The sequence below is a fragment of the Phascolarctos cinereus genome, unplaced genomic scaffold, assembly GCF_003287225.1.
Source record: "Phascolarctos cinereus isolate Bilbo 61053 unplaced genomic scaffold, phaCin_HiC Scaffold_3;HRSCAF=262, whole genome shotgun sequence".
Lineage (NCBI taxonomy): Eukaryota > Metazoa > Chordata > Mammalia > Diprotodontia > Phascolarctidae > Phascolarctos > Phascolarctos cinereus.
Window position 1 is genome coordinate 332281 of NW_027555736.1, and position 15454 is coordinate 347734.

At 47.2% G+C, this 15454-nt stretch overlaps 1 long non-coding RNA gene across 1 annotated transcript; it reads left to right on the plus strand.

Moving 5' to 3' along the window:
- Positions 1-2174: 2174 nt before the first annotated feature.
- On the plus strand, positions 2175-3822 carry LOC144456165 (uncharacterized). Its single transcript, XR_013485078.1, has 3 exons — positions 2175-2568; positions 2767-3109; positions 3288-3822. It is a non-coding gene; the product is annotated as an uncharacterized LOC144456165 (long non-coding RNA).
- The last annotated feature ends 11632 nt before the right edge of the window (positions 3823-15454 follow it).

Below are 15454 nucleotides of genomic sequence, written 5' to 3' on the forward strand. Positions count from 1 at the left end.
AGATAAGGGTGATGTAAAAGATGCCAATCCTCTTTTAAAGAGTTGAGAATGACTCTCACTTTGTGGACACATGAGGCAGGGCAGCCCAAGGCTGCTCTCAGTATTGATAGGAAAGTTGGGGAGAGAGAATGAATTTCAGTTTGGGCATTTGGAGTGCCAAGTGTCTCCAGAACATCTGTTTGGAGATCTACAACAGGCTTTTGGGCAGCTAGGTGGTGCTGGAGTGGATAGAGCACCAGGCCCAGAGTCAGAGGGACTTGAGTTCAAATCTGACCTCAGACACTTGCTAGCTGTGTGACCCTGGGCAAGTTAGTCTTTGACAAACCACTTCAGTATCTTTGCCAAGAAAACCCCAGACAGGATCGCAAGAGTCTGACATGAGTGAAATAATCAACAGCAACAGGCCTTTGACCGTTTGAGCCTGGAATTCAGCTCTAAGCTGAGGACTGGATAGAGAGATGAGGGAGCCAATGATAGAGGTGACCCAGGGCAGTGGAGGAGATCAGTAAGAGAGGAGGGCCTGTGACTGAGCCTTGGGGACATCTGGGGGAGGGGCCATGATAACTCAGCAAAGTAGGCCAAGTCGGGTAGCTAGGAAGTGACCCAAGCGATGAGTGCCACAGAAACCCAAAGTGAACATGAAAGAACATCCGGAAGAAGGGGGTCAACAGTGGCCAAGGTAAGGGGTGGAGAAGGGTGAGCACTAAGTAGAGGTCTTGCACACAGCAGGGCTTCAGAAACAGCTGCTGAGAACCAGAAGAATGTTGTATGCAGTAACAGCCACACTGTGCGATGACTGACTTTGATAGACTTGGCTCTATCAGCAATGCAAGGATCTAAGACATCTCCAAAGGTCTCATGATGGAAAATGCTCTCCACATCCAGAGAAAGAACTGTGGAGTCCAAATGCAAATGGAAGCCAACTATTTGCTCTCCTTTTCCTGTGTTGTTTTGTTTTATTGCTTCATTCTTGTGGTTCCTCCTATTGGTTCTAATTCTTCTTTACATCATGACTAATGGGAAAATATGATTAATATGAATGCATAAGTACAGCCTGTATCAGATTGCATGCTGTCTTTGAGAGGGGGGAGGAAAGGAAGGGTGAGAAAATTTAAAACTCAAAATCTCATGGAAGTGAATGTTGAAAACTAAAAATTAATAAATAAATTGTTAAAGAAAGAAAGAAAGAAAGAAAGAAAGAAAGAAAGAAAGAAAGAAAGAAAGAAAGAAAGAAAGAAAGAAAGAAAGAAAGAAAGAAAGAAAGAAATGGCTGCTGCAACTGTGGTGATGGGCACACTTTTTTGCCCAAAGTCTCAGTCTCTGGGGCCCAGACATCCCTGCTCTGTTGGGCTTCCATGGCAGAGGGTAGCAGCTGTGGTAACTCGGAGCATGTTCCTATGTGCCTCAGTTTCCTCTCCTGGAATGGAGGCTACACTTCCTCCCTCTCGAGGACTTGGACTTAATCTGAGCTCATGTGGGACTCATGCTTGGGAGCATGGGGATAACTCTGGAAATGAGAGGGCCATGGCATCTACTGGGTCTTTGATAAATGCGTCTCTCTCCAGCTTGGTCTGCAAAGCCCCCAGGCCACAGAGGGGTTAGCCCAGGGTTTAGCAGGGCCCTGGAGCTGAGCTGACTCAGGAATTAAGTGCAAGAAGAAACTAAACAGTTAATGTTCCCTTACTCTGAGGATGGACTATGGAGAAAGAACATGTTAACCTTGAGAACTGGGTGGCCAGGGTGCCTGCCGATAAGCAAAGCGAGCCTTGTACCAAGGCCTTGCTATCTCTCCCTGGGAGCCAAACTGCAAAGGAAGGCCAGCCCTGGAAGGAGATAAATGCCTACAGCCTTCCAGAACTCAGAGTTCTTCCTCTGCTACTTTTCCCTGGGCTCTTGACGCAAGCTCGGTGATAACTCTTCCTCCTCTGTCAGCCTCCAGCCAATCAGCTCCTGGCCTCTCTCTGGTCCCAGAGGCCTAGGCACCCCACCTCTGTGGCCTCCCCACCCCTCCCCTCCATCGCTCATGGGCTGTTGCTTTGCCAAATCTCTGCACTTGTGGGGCGGGGGACCTTGGCGAGAGGTGGGCACTGATTACAGCTGCCAGAGGAACTAGCTACATTGTATGGCCAGGCTTCACCCAAGGTCTCGGGCTGGCATAAATTGAGAGGGGCCAGAATGCTTCTTCAGCCAGTCAGCTCCTGGCTCCCAAGCAGAGCAGGTAAGGTGTCCCTGGCTGCCTAACTGTCTCTCTCACTTCTTTCCTTCCTTTTTTGCTTTGGTCTCCTCAAAGGCTTTGCTGGCTGGGCACTCGGCTCCCCCTCCAACTCCTAGGCGGTCCCTGGCCCTGGCCCCTGCCCAGACCCTCTGCTCAGGTAAGGTACCAGCTCTGGCCCTGACTCTGTGCTCAGGTAAGACACAGATACTTTCCAACTGTGTCCATCCCCCTACCCCCCATTCATCCAAATCAATCCCAAGAAGGGAGACAGGTCTGTTGAGGGGGGAAGTGGCTGGAGGCAGGCAGCGATCCCTGCCACTACCATCTGTCCTCAGATTTTGGTGCACTTGCAGGTGAGTGTGGCTCACAGTGCTGGGGACAGGGGTGGGGAGGTCCAGGAAATGATGTGGCGATGCTGGTCACTGCTCCCCGGGGCCAGGAGCCCAGGAATCTGTCCTCCTAGTCTGGTGAGGGGGCCACAAAGGAGTCTCTCACCATGAGGGGCTTTCTCTTGGCCTCAGGGTCTAACCTGTGTGCTCTTTCTCCTCCAGGCATCTTCTGCTTCCTCTTCATCTCTACCAAGATGGTGACACTCAAGCCCAGACTCGATCGTGGTTCCTTTTTCCTATGCATATACTTCTTTGAGAATAAATTCTAAAGAGGCATAGGGCATGGGAAAATGGGGCCATGGAGCTCCTCATCCTCGTCTTTCTCCTTGGCTTCATCTTCATCTTCAGCACCCTCCCCAGCCTGGCACCTCCGGAGCTCCTTCATTCTCCTCCCCCTCTTCCTTCCTCCCCCCTCTTCCCTCTCCTCTTCCTCTTCTTCCTCCTCCTGACCCTCCTCCCTGCAGCACCCGTGGACATCCAGCTTCACCCTATCACAAGCAGCAAGGTAAGGGAGGGAGCCTTGGGGCTCAGAGGCTGGCTGGGCCTTCCCCAGACTCTCCTGCTGCCTCTCTTCCTACCATTCCCTAGCCCCGAGACAGCCAAGGCCCGGCCTTTTCTTAGCTTCCCTGCAGCCCATCTGGATAACTTGGTCAAAGAAGTTTGCCCTTTTGTTTCTCCCACAGGTGGATGTTTCTGAAGACCCTCCCCAATCCCTGGGCACTTCATCTTCATCCTCCTCCTCCTCCTCCTCCTCAAAAAGCCCTGCCCACTAAGGCACTAAGAGCATTGCCTTTGCTTTGGTTGGGTGGGGGTGGGTGGGAAAAGGAAGACTGTGTCTTGGTAGGAGATGGAGCTCTGCCCTGGAGGCTGCTTCGGGGATCCATTGAGGGCACATGGCTCCGATCAGTGCCAGAAGCCAAGGCTCAGCTTTACAGCCTTGGCTGGCCTTCTCCTTGGGTGTGGGGGGAGTTAAATTATCCTACCTGTATATGACTACTAAGTGTTAGTCACAGAGATGGACAGAGCTAGAGCTGTGGGTCCAGACCCTGTGCTAACAGAACCTTGGCCTCAGCCCCATGGACCTGAAGCTGATCCCCACCCAGCCCAGCCAGGATCTCTGAGGGCCTACCTGCCAGCCGGGCTTGGGAAGGGTTCCTCTGGGCTCCCAGCCCCTCTTCACATTTGAAATGTTAATAAAATTACTCTCCTTCTTGACAATAGTGTGCCTTCTCTTTCATTTACTTGATTTGAATGGGTGGCGTCCAGGCTCTGGGTGTGGACCCCAGGATAACTAGAGGGTGTGAGTATGAGTATGGGTATAATGAAAGCTACAGATGTGGATGAACAAGTAATAAGAATAAGATCTGACCCCAGAAAATAGTCTCCCAATAATCAAAGGACAGGGTAGCCCAGGGGCATGAACCAGGAGAGGAAGCGTAAGCAGGGGGAGCCCACACAGTCTTTGGATCAGTCCCCTAGAAACTGGAACAAGAACACACAACCAAGCCCCATTTCCCACACCCGTACCTTAGCCCATCCCCCATAGATATGTATTTGGGGAGGGTGGGAGGAATGGGTTATCTGGGTCTGGCTTCTGCTCTCTGCTTTCCTAGGGCTTAGTAGTGTCTGAGGGATCCATGCCTAAAACTTGGGTTTTGAGTAATCCCCCAGAGTCCTGGACGTGGTGAGCCAAAGGAAACAGCAACTTCCTTTCAGTGGCCTTAGAGTTAAGCCTCCTCTGCTAGAAAGTGGGACCAGTCAGGGATGCCCCAGCCAGCCCTCCTTGGCAGCTAGGGAGGACCAGCTCAATGCCCTGGCCCAGGAGCCTGAGCCATCCCATCCCTTCCCATCCCACCCTGTCCTATCTCAACCTGTCTTATCCCTCAGAGAGGTGGCAAAAGAGAGCTATGTCTCTGCTGAGAGACAACTTCCCATGCTGAAATACAGAAGGGCCCCATTTTCTAGACGGCCTTTGGTGCTGGGCACAGCCCTGGTGTTTAAATTTCACTTTGCTTTGGTGTTGACAGCCCAGGCTCCTAGAGTGGAAGGTTGTGGGGAGGGGATGGGGGGGAGGGAAGGGGTGGATATGGCTTTGAACTGGAGGGATTCAGGGGTTGGGAGGGTGAAGGAGATGGAAGTGGGTAGGAGAAGAAAAGGAGAAGGCATGGTGGGGGAGGCCCTGTATACTTGGAAGGGATTGGCAGGAACCAAGCTAACTGCTGGGAGACCTGGGCTCCTTCAACCAGTATCCAGCCCCACTGCTGGGCAGCCAGGGCAGGGGCAGGATGGGAAGGGCATTAGGACTAACAGGAGCTCCTCCCCCTCCTCCCACTCCTCCCCTTTCTTTTCCTCCTCCTCCTCCTCCTCTTCCTCTTCCTCCTCCTCTTTCTCCTCATTTTCCTCTTCCTTCCTCTTCTTCCTCCTCCTCCTCTTCCTTCTCCTCCTCCCCCTCCCCTTTCTTTTCCTCCTCCTCCTCTTCCTCTTCCTCCTCCTCTTCTTTCTCCTCTTCCTCTTCCTCCTCTTCTTCCTCCTCCTCCTTTTCCTCCACCACCACTACCTGGGAAATGACCTCCTCTGTCCTTTCCTATGGTGGGTTAGAGGGAGGAATTGGACGGTTGCTGCTTCCCATGGACAGAAGCCCAGAATCTTAGAGTTGCATAGGCTCTTACTGGGGCAATCTGTCACTAACCAGGACTCCCTGAATCTACCTACAGCACACAGGTCAGAGAAGTACTCCTCCACCAATTCCTCCTGCTTCCTACTGTGGAAGGTCTTCAGAGAGGGGGGAAAGGGAACCCCTTAATTTGCTGGGCCTCCCCACTGCCCCTTAGGAGCCCAGGGCTGTGCTGAGAAGTCTTTTCTGATATCCTACCTCTCGTCCAGGGAGAATTCTACCTTCAGAAAATGGGAAGAACATAGATTTTGAACAAGAAGGGTTTGAGACCCAGAGAGGGGACGGGACTTCCTTACAGTCTATCCTGCAGTAAGTGACAGACAGGATTCAAACCCAGATCTGCCTCAGTTTACTCTACTGTAAAATGGGTATAATATTAACACCCACCTGCCAGGGTTGTTGTGGGGATCAAATGAAACCATATTTGTAAAGAGCTTAGCACAGTGCCTGGCACACAGTAGGTGCTTAATAAATACTTGTTTCCTTCTTGCTCTCTTCTGGTCTATAAGCATTAATTAATAGTCTACTCTGTGAACTGTTATTATCTGTATAAAGTATATTATTTTTCACTTTCTTTCATTCTTTTGCTGTTGTTGTTCAAGTCTTCTTGAACAAAATGACTAATATGGAAATGTTTTACGTGATTGCATACGCATAACCTAAATCAGATTGCTTACCATCTTAGGGAGGGGGAAGGGTAGGAATAGAGGGTGGAACTCAAAACTTTTTTTTAAAAAAAGGTTTAAAATTGTTTAAACATGTAATTGGGGGGAAATAAAATTATTTTGAAAAATAGAGCTATGGGAATAAATTATAAAAAAAAAGTCTACTCTGTGCCAAGCAAGTCCTGAGCTAGGTTCTGGGGATACAAAAACAAAACAGCCCCTCCTCCCTAGCAGCTTCTGTCCCACTGGGGTAACCCAGCATCTATATTCAGAGAGCTTTCCCTGCCTGCCCTCCAGCTGCCCAGGAGGCTGAAGCCAGTCAGGTGTCCCTGCTGTGCTCATCAGCCCTCCTCTGTCTTTCTCAGGCTGCCTCCAGCCCTCATCACCCTCCTCTAGAACACTGGGCCCTTGGGACCCCCGCCATGTTCTTAACAAAGGCCCTGCCATGGCCAGGCAAGTTGGTCAGCAGTGCCTCCAGCTCTCTAAGGGGACAAAACCCTAGAGAACAAGAGCTCCCAATAATCTTGACCCCCTGGGCTCCCAGAGGTTTGGCTTCCCCAACTTCTCTTCTTTTCCTAGGAGTGTAGTCCCAGAATCAGCACTTTCCTCCCCCTCCCTTCTGCTGCCGTTATCCTGGGGGCTTCCAGAATCATGCTGGCATCTCTTTTGGTGACCTAACCTCTCTGTTCTCTTGCCTTGATTCTGGTTTGATGTCCTAGATGCTCAGAATGGTGCTCCTCAAATTCACAACCTGGAGATGACTTTCTGGCCGCACTCTCCTCTGATTCCTACTCACACCTATCTTATTCCTTCCTCACTGCCACTTCCAGCCTCCAGCTCTCCCAGGATGTCAGTTACCTTCTGGCTTCAGTCCTGCCTCCATAATGCTTGAATTTCTTGGTAGCTACTGCCCTGGTTCCCTTCAGATTCTCATCAGCCCTGGGGGAGCTGTATGACTCAAGATCCCTGGACCTCTAACTCAAGAAAGTGCCCCAGAAGAGCTTATGCCACCACATCCATGTGGGAGGAGGGTAGAGTTAGGCAGCCCCACCTGGGGCTCCTTCTCCTCTGCCCTCCTGGAGGCCCTGTCTCTCTGTCCAGAGTGAGCTTCCAAATCTTTCCTTTCCCCTTTCACCAGCAATGTCACATTTGCTTTCTTCTCATATCAGAGAGGCTCCCCCCATCCATTCTCCAAAGTATGTCATCAGCATTCAGGATCTCCCTCTTTCTGGTCACAAAAGTGTGTGGGGGGAGATAAGCATTATGTTGAGCACAAATATTATCGCATTTGATCTTCACAACAACCCTGAGAGATAGATGCTCTTATTATCCCCATTTTACAGATAAAACTGAGGCAAACAGAGGTTAAGTGACTTGCTTGGGGTCACCCAGCTAGTAAATGTCTGTGAGGTTGGATCTGAACTGATGTTTTCCTGACTCCAGGCCTAGCACTCTATCCACTGCACCACCAGCTGCCCCTCCCCCAAATAAAAACAAATAAATGAAGCTATTCTTATTTTTCTCATATAATAATTTCTACCTTCAGGGCCTGGTTCTGACCCCCATATTCAGATTTCTCCAGGACCTCGTTCCACTTTTCATTGTCCCTTCTGCATGTACCTTCAGCTCTTCCCTCTCCCTGACCTCTTTCCCATGTGCCTACAAACATTCTCAGGGGCCCCAAGTCTTCAAAGAATCAAACCCCACACCTTGTCCAGCTGGCTGCTGTCCATCTTGACTCCCCTTCCCAGTGAAACTTCTTGAAAAACTAGCAAAGGCAATGTTAGACAGAGAGAGAGAGAGAGAGAGAGAGAGAGAGAGAGAGAGAGAGAGAGTGAGAGAGAGAGAGAGAGAGAGAGTTTAACATTTTTAATAAGGGACAGAAGAGAATAGCCAAGTTAAGAAACACTTGTGAAATCCTACTATCCCATTTGAACCTCACAATATGCTTGGAAGGTGGGTCTTATTATGCTTCCTATTTTACAGTGGAGGAAACTGCGAGGCAAACAGTGACTTGCTCAAAGTCCCACAGCTAGCAAGTATGAGGCTGGATTTGAATCTGACTCTAGGCCCAGTGCTCTGGCACCACCCAGTGGCCTAGCAGGCAGTAGATTGTGATTTGTCCACAGGGCCTTGGACTAGGTCTTCCCTAGACCCCCCCAATTGGCCCTTTGTCAGTCTTAGCCTACATTCACCTAGCCAATTTCTTTTCCCATTCTTGTGGTTTTCTTTGCATTTTATGTCACTTCTGTTGCCAAATTACCCCCCCCAAACACATGCACCCTAACCCTAAATTCCATTTCCCCTCCCCCCTTTCCCTAGAGTCATCCCTTGTCAGAAACACCTGAGCCAATCTACCCTTGAATCTGGCCTATTAACTTGCCCTACTTCCAGACTCTTCCCTGTCCAATCTATCTTCCAAACACCCCAAATCAATGTTGCTGGGACACATATCTGACCATGTTGGACTCTGCCCCTTGCCAGCGCACTGGTCACCCCTTTCCCTTCCCCTCCTGCTTGCTGAAAAACCACCAATAGCTAGCTCTCCCTACTATCTGTAGAATACAACAAACCCCCCCACACGCACACCTCAAAACAGCATTGAAGGCCCTCCACGGTCCAACTCCAGGCCCACTTCTGAACTGGCTCTACGTTACTGATCCCCTCCATCTCTGGTCCAAACAAACCGGATACTAATAGGCTGCTGTCCCTGACTCAGGCTGAAAAGTCAAATGGCAGATGCTTCCCAGAATCTGTTCAGCAGCTAGCCAAAGGCTGGCCTAGCCATCAAACCTCCATGCCCGTTTTAAGCCCCTTAAAGAAAAAAATTAGTCTACCTTGGGGGTGCTGGTGAAGAGACCCTAATTATGGCTCCCTGAACGCTAGACTATTTGCCTGCATTTTCAGCACCTCACGTCATTCCTTCCACATACCAGCAACTTAAGAAATGCATGCTGTTGAGTTAGAGGTAGGCAGGGAGAGGGAGATGAGAGAGGGGGAGAGGGAGACTGGCACTTAATACTGATGGGGAGAAAACCAGAGCTCTCTTAGACAAGGGAGAGGGCGCAAGGCCTTGCCATGTGCCTTGAGTGACTCTGCCACCATCAATATGGCACCAGGGATGATGTTTCTGCTCTGCTACTTATTAGCCAAGTGACCTTGGAAAAATCTGGGCCTTAGTTTCCTCCTCTGTAAAATGAAGGGATTGACCTAGGGCAGGGGTTTTCCACTTTTTTTTGGCATATCAAAGAGCTCTTTGACAGTCACTCTGGCCAAGCCTAGGGACCCTTTCTCAGAATAATATTTATTTTAATCAAATGAGATGACATGTAACATGCTTTGCAAATGTGAAAGTCCTATATAAAATGTCAGCTCTTGTTATTATTAGTTATTGCAGCTATTTAAAAATGTATAACACACCTAGGGTAACAAAGGAAAACCATGGTACGCAGTAATCTAGTAACCCTAATATTTTTAGGATAGAAGTTGAAGGATCCCAAGTGAAGACGTATTGGCCTAGGGGGTCCTGCCTGAAGGACTAACCTCTCCTCAAATGGCAGCTCTCATTGTGAGCTTTGTATAAGAACCCAGCCTGGGTTTGAGGCTAGGACAAGAGGAATGTGTGTGTTTCTGAAAACAGGTGGGCCCACTCTGGGCATTTAGAATTAGAGTCAGAGGCATGCATCCCTCCTGGGCATGCTGAGTCAATATCCTAAAGCCTAGAACAAGGGCAGGACCTTGAGGCCACATGTGGCTAATTTGGATTCAGTCAAAGGGCTGTACTTGAGGACCTAAAGAGCCTGGAGGCCACAGCTTTCCCACCCCTGGCCTAGAGTCTGGTAGGTGAGGGTTCCCAGAGTCTGAAGGGCTGGATGGGGGCAGGGAAGGGGGGAAAATCTATCCTCACCTTGTGCCTGATTTAAAGAATTGTGCACTTCTGAATGTAGGCCAGGAGGAGACAAAGGAGGTGAAGCCAGACCAGGTGAGAAGGTACCTGGATGCCCATTGATTGGGGCCTGGCTGAGCAAGGTGATGAAATCTGATTACACAAGCAGCAACAAAGATGAGGCATTCAGGTAGCCAGGGGCCACTTTGTGTGGTCTTATGCAAAGCTAAGGAAGTGCAGTCAAAACAAGAAAACTAAGGAAGGCTTTGGAAGTCTGCTCAGTGGAGTGACCAAGGGAACATTCAGGCTTCAGAATACTTGGTGGTGAAGCTCACCTTCTGCCTGCCTATGGGTTAAGAGGTGATGGACCAGCGCTGTGGAATCAGGGACTCATTTTCAGATGTGGCCAAACTCCTGCTTTGTTTTCTTGACCCCACTTACTCCTTGCAAGGGAGACTTCTATGGCCCAGGAGTCATTGGGAAATGAACACAAGGCTCAAAGCAAAAGCATCAGTAAGCCATTTTTAAGGACCAGGAGATCTGTAGTCAGTGCTCACAGTACATGGGAGGCTATGGACCAAAATGACCCTGGAATCATCCAGGGAATAGAGCAGATTCTCAGCCAATACTGTTTCTCCCAGTGTGGGAAGCAGAGACTGTCCAAGGTGCTGAAATCATCTCCTCCAGAGATGAGGCACAGGGTGCTTCCCTCTGCCCTGGGTTTTCCTCTAGCAGTGATGCTCTGGGAGCCCTTACATTAGAAGGCACTTTGCAATTTATGAGAGCCAAAAAATGTGATCTCATTGAACTCCCACAACAGCCCTGAGGGTGAGGAACCCAGCATCTGCCATCTGGAGAACTAGATTGTATCCTACGCTATGTAGTTACTTATAAAGGGAGCAGAATGCTTGTATTAGTGATCTTAAGCTATGGCTGTGGCCCATCACCTTGCTGTCCATGACCACACACGTAAATCCTAAATTCATGCTGTTATCTGACCTCTGAGAAGAAGGTCATTGGACCTGAGCCCCAGGCTCTTCATGTGGAACTGAGGCCCACAGAAGAGCGGAAAGGGGCCCCAAGGGTGGTCCAGTTCAAGTCTCTCATTTTACTGATGATGAAACTCATACATCCCATAAGGCTAAAATGCCTTGGCTCAGGGTGCCACAGGTAGAGATAGGCAGGATTTGAATCCAGGTCCTCTGACTCTCAGCTTAATGCCCTGCACCTTACTGTCCCCTTCAGTACTTGCATTGCAGATCTAATAAGGCTGCTATAAGGATGCGGTGGTCCAGTGTCCGGAGAACTTTGGAGAAGGAAAAGGACTCATTTTAGAAAAGGGCCTTGCTTTGTTCTGCAGGAGCATGCATTGACTGCATTTAAAACTGCCATTAATACCATTTGCATCATCTACTCTTGGGCACCAACATGGCTTAGGACAAGTTCTCAGCTGTGACTTCTTCCACATTATTCCACTTACATGACTCTTCCCATTAAATATATTGTTCTGATTCTGCTCTGTCCACCCCTTTATCAGCTCAGACAAATCTGCCTGCATTTCTATGAATCCCTCACATTCATCAATTCTCACTGTGCCAAAATATGCTATTTCACACATATTACAATTTTTTTTAGCATTCTCCAATCAATATTTATTACTGTTTCCAATTATTTGTTGTCATCAGACATGCTCCTATATGTATGTATTTTGGTATATATTAGAACTCTCTCTTGCCACCCCCTCCCCCTCATTAAGGCCTGCCAGATTTCATCTTTGCAACATGTCTCCAATATACCCCCTTCTCTCCTCAGACATTGCCAACACTTTAGCGATGGCAAAAGCTTGTTGATAGGTCTACCTTCCTCATATCTTTCCACACTCCAGTTCATCTTCCACTCAGCTGTCAAATTGATTGATCAATCAATAAACATTTACTAATCAGCTACTGTACGCCAGGCACTGTGTTAAGCACTGGGTATACAGGAGGCAAAAGATAGGCCCTACCCTCGAGGAGCACATAACCTGATGGTGGAGACAAATGCAAACTGATATATACAAACAAGCTCTGCACGGGATAAATAGAAAATACTTAACAGAGGGAAGGCTGTAGGAATTAAGGGGAGTTGGAAAAGGCCTCCTCAAAAGATGGACTTACAGGAAGTCAATAAGCAGAGTTGAAAAGGTAGAGTATTCCAGGTATGGGGGACAGACAGAGCCAAGATGAATGTTCACATAGAGATGACAACTAAATCCAGGGGAGCTGATGAGATCACCTAGTGAAGTCATATTGAGGAAGAAGAGAGGTGGGCCCAGAACAGAACCCTGTGGGGTTTGATGGAATAATCTGGGTGAGAATCCAGCTAAGAAGATGAAGGAGTGGTCAGAGAGGTAGGAGGAGAAACAGGAGAGAGGATATCCCCAAAACCTAGTATCAAGGAGAGGATGATTAACAGTGCTGAAGACTACAGAGAGGTCCAGAAAGATTACAAAATGGTCATTGATTTGGCAATTAAGAGATCATTGGCAACTTGGTCAGAAGCAGATTGTAATGGGTTGAGAAGAAGAGAGAGAGTAGAAGCCCCTAGAATAGATACCTTCTCAAGGACTTCGGCTACAAAGGGCAGAAGAATTAGAGGAATCTAGCCAATCCAAATTTGAGCTTCTTTTTAAAAAAAATCAATTTATTTATTTTTAGTTTTCAACATTCACTCCCATAAGATTTTGAGTTCCAAATTTTCTCCCCCTACCTCCCCTCCTCCTGAAGAGGTCTCAGACTTTTTGGGGTGCTTCTGGGAACCCCAAGATTGTGACACCGGGCCCTGCCTGAATGAATTCAACTCAAACCTTCTTCTAGCCAGAGAAAAAGTTTATTGTTACGCTTTTCAGCGGGCAAGGATTCTTAAGGATCCTGCAATCTTAAAGGGGTACAGTTAAAGTTTATATAGGATAAAATACAATAAAACATGTGCCAAACATGCTAACTAGGTGATTCAGGGTGGGATTAGGGAGTGATTAAGGAGTGGTCAATTCTTAAAAGAACATGCACTTCTTGTACTTACTGTGCAAGCATTTTACCCAGAGTTAACTAGGAAAAGCCCACAAGGGGGGCCACATGGAGGTGTAGTTTTAGGCCTGCTACATCACTAAGTTAACTAGAGTTCAGGAGTGACTGAGAGTTGTCCAGTCTGCCACCAATCAATGTCTTGTTTGACAAGATATTGACAAGATGTAGGGAGTATACATATGCCTTAAGTCTAGAATACAACTAATGAGGAGTACAGGATGTAGGTAATGAAGTAGGGTGGTAGTATAGATAGTCCAGTGGGTAAGAATGTCTTTATGAGCAGTGCAAAGACAGTTCAAACTAATAATTCCTTCAGATGCTGTTTGTAACTGCACCAGGGAAAGAGATAAGGGTCTTGCTGGGGCCCACTCATGAGTAATTGCTAAGCACAGTGTCCTTGGGCTGGGGAGAAACTATCAGGGATAGTGTTTCTGAGGCTAGGGAGAAATTGGGGTCCAAGTACAAGCACCCAAGCACCCCATCTCTCCCACCCCAAGAGGGCATGCAATCTGATATAGACTGTACATATACATTTATATTAAACATATTTTCAAATTAGTCATGTTGTAAAGAATTAGAATCAATGGGAGGAACCACAAGAAAGAAGAAACAAATGAAAGAGAGAGAGAGAGAGAGAGAGAGAGAGAGAGAGCACAAATAGTATTCTTCGTTCTTCATTCAGACTCCAAAGTTCTTTCTTTGGATGTGGATAGCATTTTCCATCATAAGTCTTTTGGAGATGTCTTAGATCCTTGCATTGCTAAAAAGAGCTAAATCTATCAAAGTCAGTCATTACACAAGGTGGCTGTTACTATGGACAATGTTCTCCTGGTTCTGCTTACTTCACTCAGCATCACTCCATACAAGTCTTTCCAGGTTTTTCTGTAGTCCACCTGTGCATCATTTCTTATGGAACAGTAGCATTCCATTACATTCATATACCACAACTTGTTCAGCCATTCCACAATTGATGGGCATCCCCTTCAATGTCCAATTCTTGGCCCAAATTTCAGCTTTTAAAATGCAGTTCTGACATGATCACCTCTTTACTCAAGAAACTCCAATGGCTTCATCTTGCCTCCGGGATCAAATATTCAATCCTGTCTTTTAAAGCCTTTCACAAATTGTCTCCTTCCCACCTTTCCAGTCTTCTCACACTTCACTCCCCAACATGGACTCTGGTCTCCTAGTTTCTTGCACAAGACCCTCCTTGTCCTGCCTGGGAATTTTCATTGGCTGTCCTGCAAACCTGAAATACTCTCCCTCCCTGCTCATCTGACTCCTGGCTTCCCTCAACTCCCATCTAAAATCCCCCCTTCCCAATCAACCCACCTTCATGCTAGTGCTTTCTCTTTTCTCTTGTCTTCTTTGTAGTTATTTGCATGTGGTCTTCGCTGCTAGAATGGGAGCAGAGGGCAGGGCAGGGCAGGGACTGGTTTTCTGCATTTCTTTGCACCCTCAGCATTTAGTCTACTGTTTGGCATATAATAAGTGCATTAAAAATGTTTTTTGACTGACTTTACTTTTGCCTTTATCCTTCTTGGGACATATGTTGAACAGTAAGTTCTCTGAGTTGAAGGATATGAATATTCAGGCTATTTTCTCCCATAATTCCAAACTATTTTCCAAAATGTCTTGACAAAGTCACAGCTCTACACAATAATAGTGTACGCATTTTTAAAAATTCTTTTAATTTCAATAAATAAAATGTTTTTTGAAACCCAACATCGGGTACACCCAGGGTGAGTTCCTTGAGGGCAGGACTATTTCTTTTTACTACATATCTTCAATGTCTAGCCCAGGACCAAGCTTAAATAAATGCTTGAGTTTATGTTGTATTATTCTGAACTGAACAAAAAGTAAATAAAATGAACATTTCCAGATATATCATGAAGCAGAAGATTGTTCAGGGAAGCATCATCTCTAGCATGGTTGGGATTGATTTTCTTCTGAAGTGTGTAATAAATCCCATGTGTATCTTTCCAAGTTATCCTGCTGATATGGCCTTCCTTCAGGCTTGCTTTCTCTTTTTTTTTTGGGGGGGGAGGACACCCAAATCTTTAAATTGTCTTTCCTCACTCCCTTCTCCCAATTGAGGAAAAAACCTACCAAAACCTTTGTAATAAATTATGTAGGGTCCAGCAAAACAACTTCCCACATCAGGCATGTTAAAAACGGTTTTTCTTCTTCTGCGCCAATCTGTTAGAAGGTAGATGGCATGTTTCAGCACCAGACCTCTGGAGTCCTGCTTGGTCTTTGTGCTGACCACAATTCTTAGGGTTTCCAAAGTTCTTAGTCTTTACAATTATGTTATTATGTGAATTGTTCTGGTTTTGCTCATCTCATTTGGAGTCAATTCATACGAGTCTTCCCAGCTTTTCCCCAAACTGTCCCTTTTGCCCTTTCTAATTGCACAAGAATATTCCATTACATTCCTATGCCATAATTCATTTACCCAGTGATATTAAGTGACTCTTTCATGGTCGCATGGTCACACAAAGTCCTTTCTTGGGTGAGTCAACCTTCCTGGGCCTCAGTTTCCACAACAGTAAAATGAGAG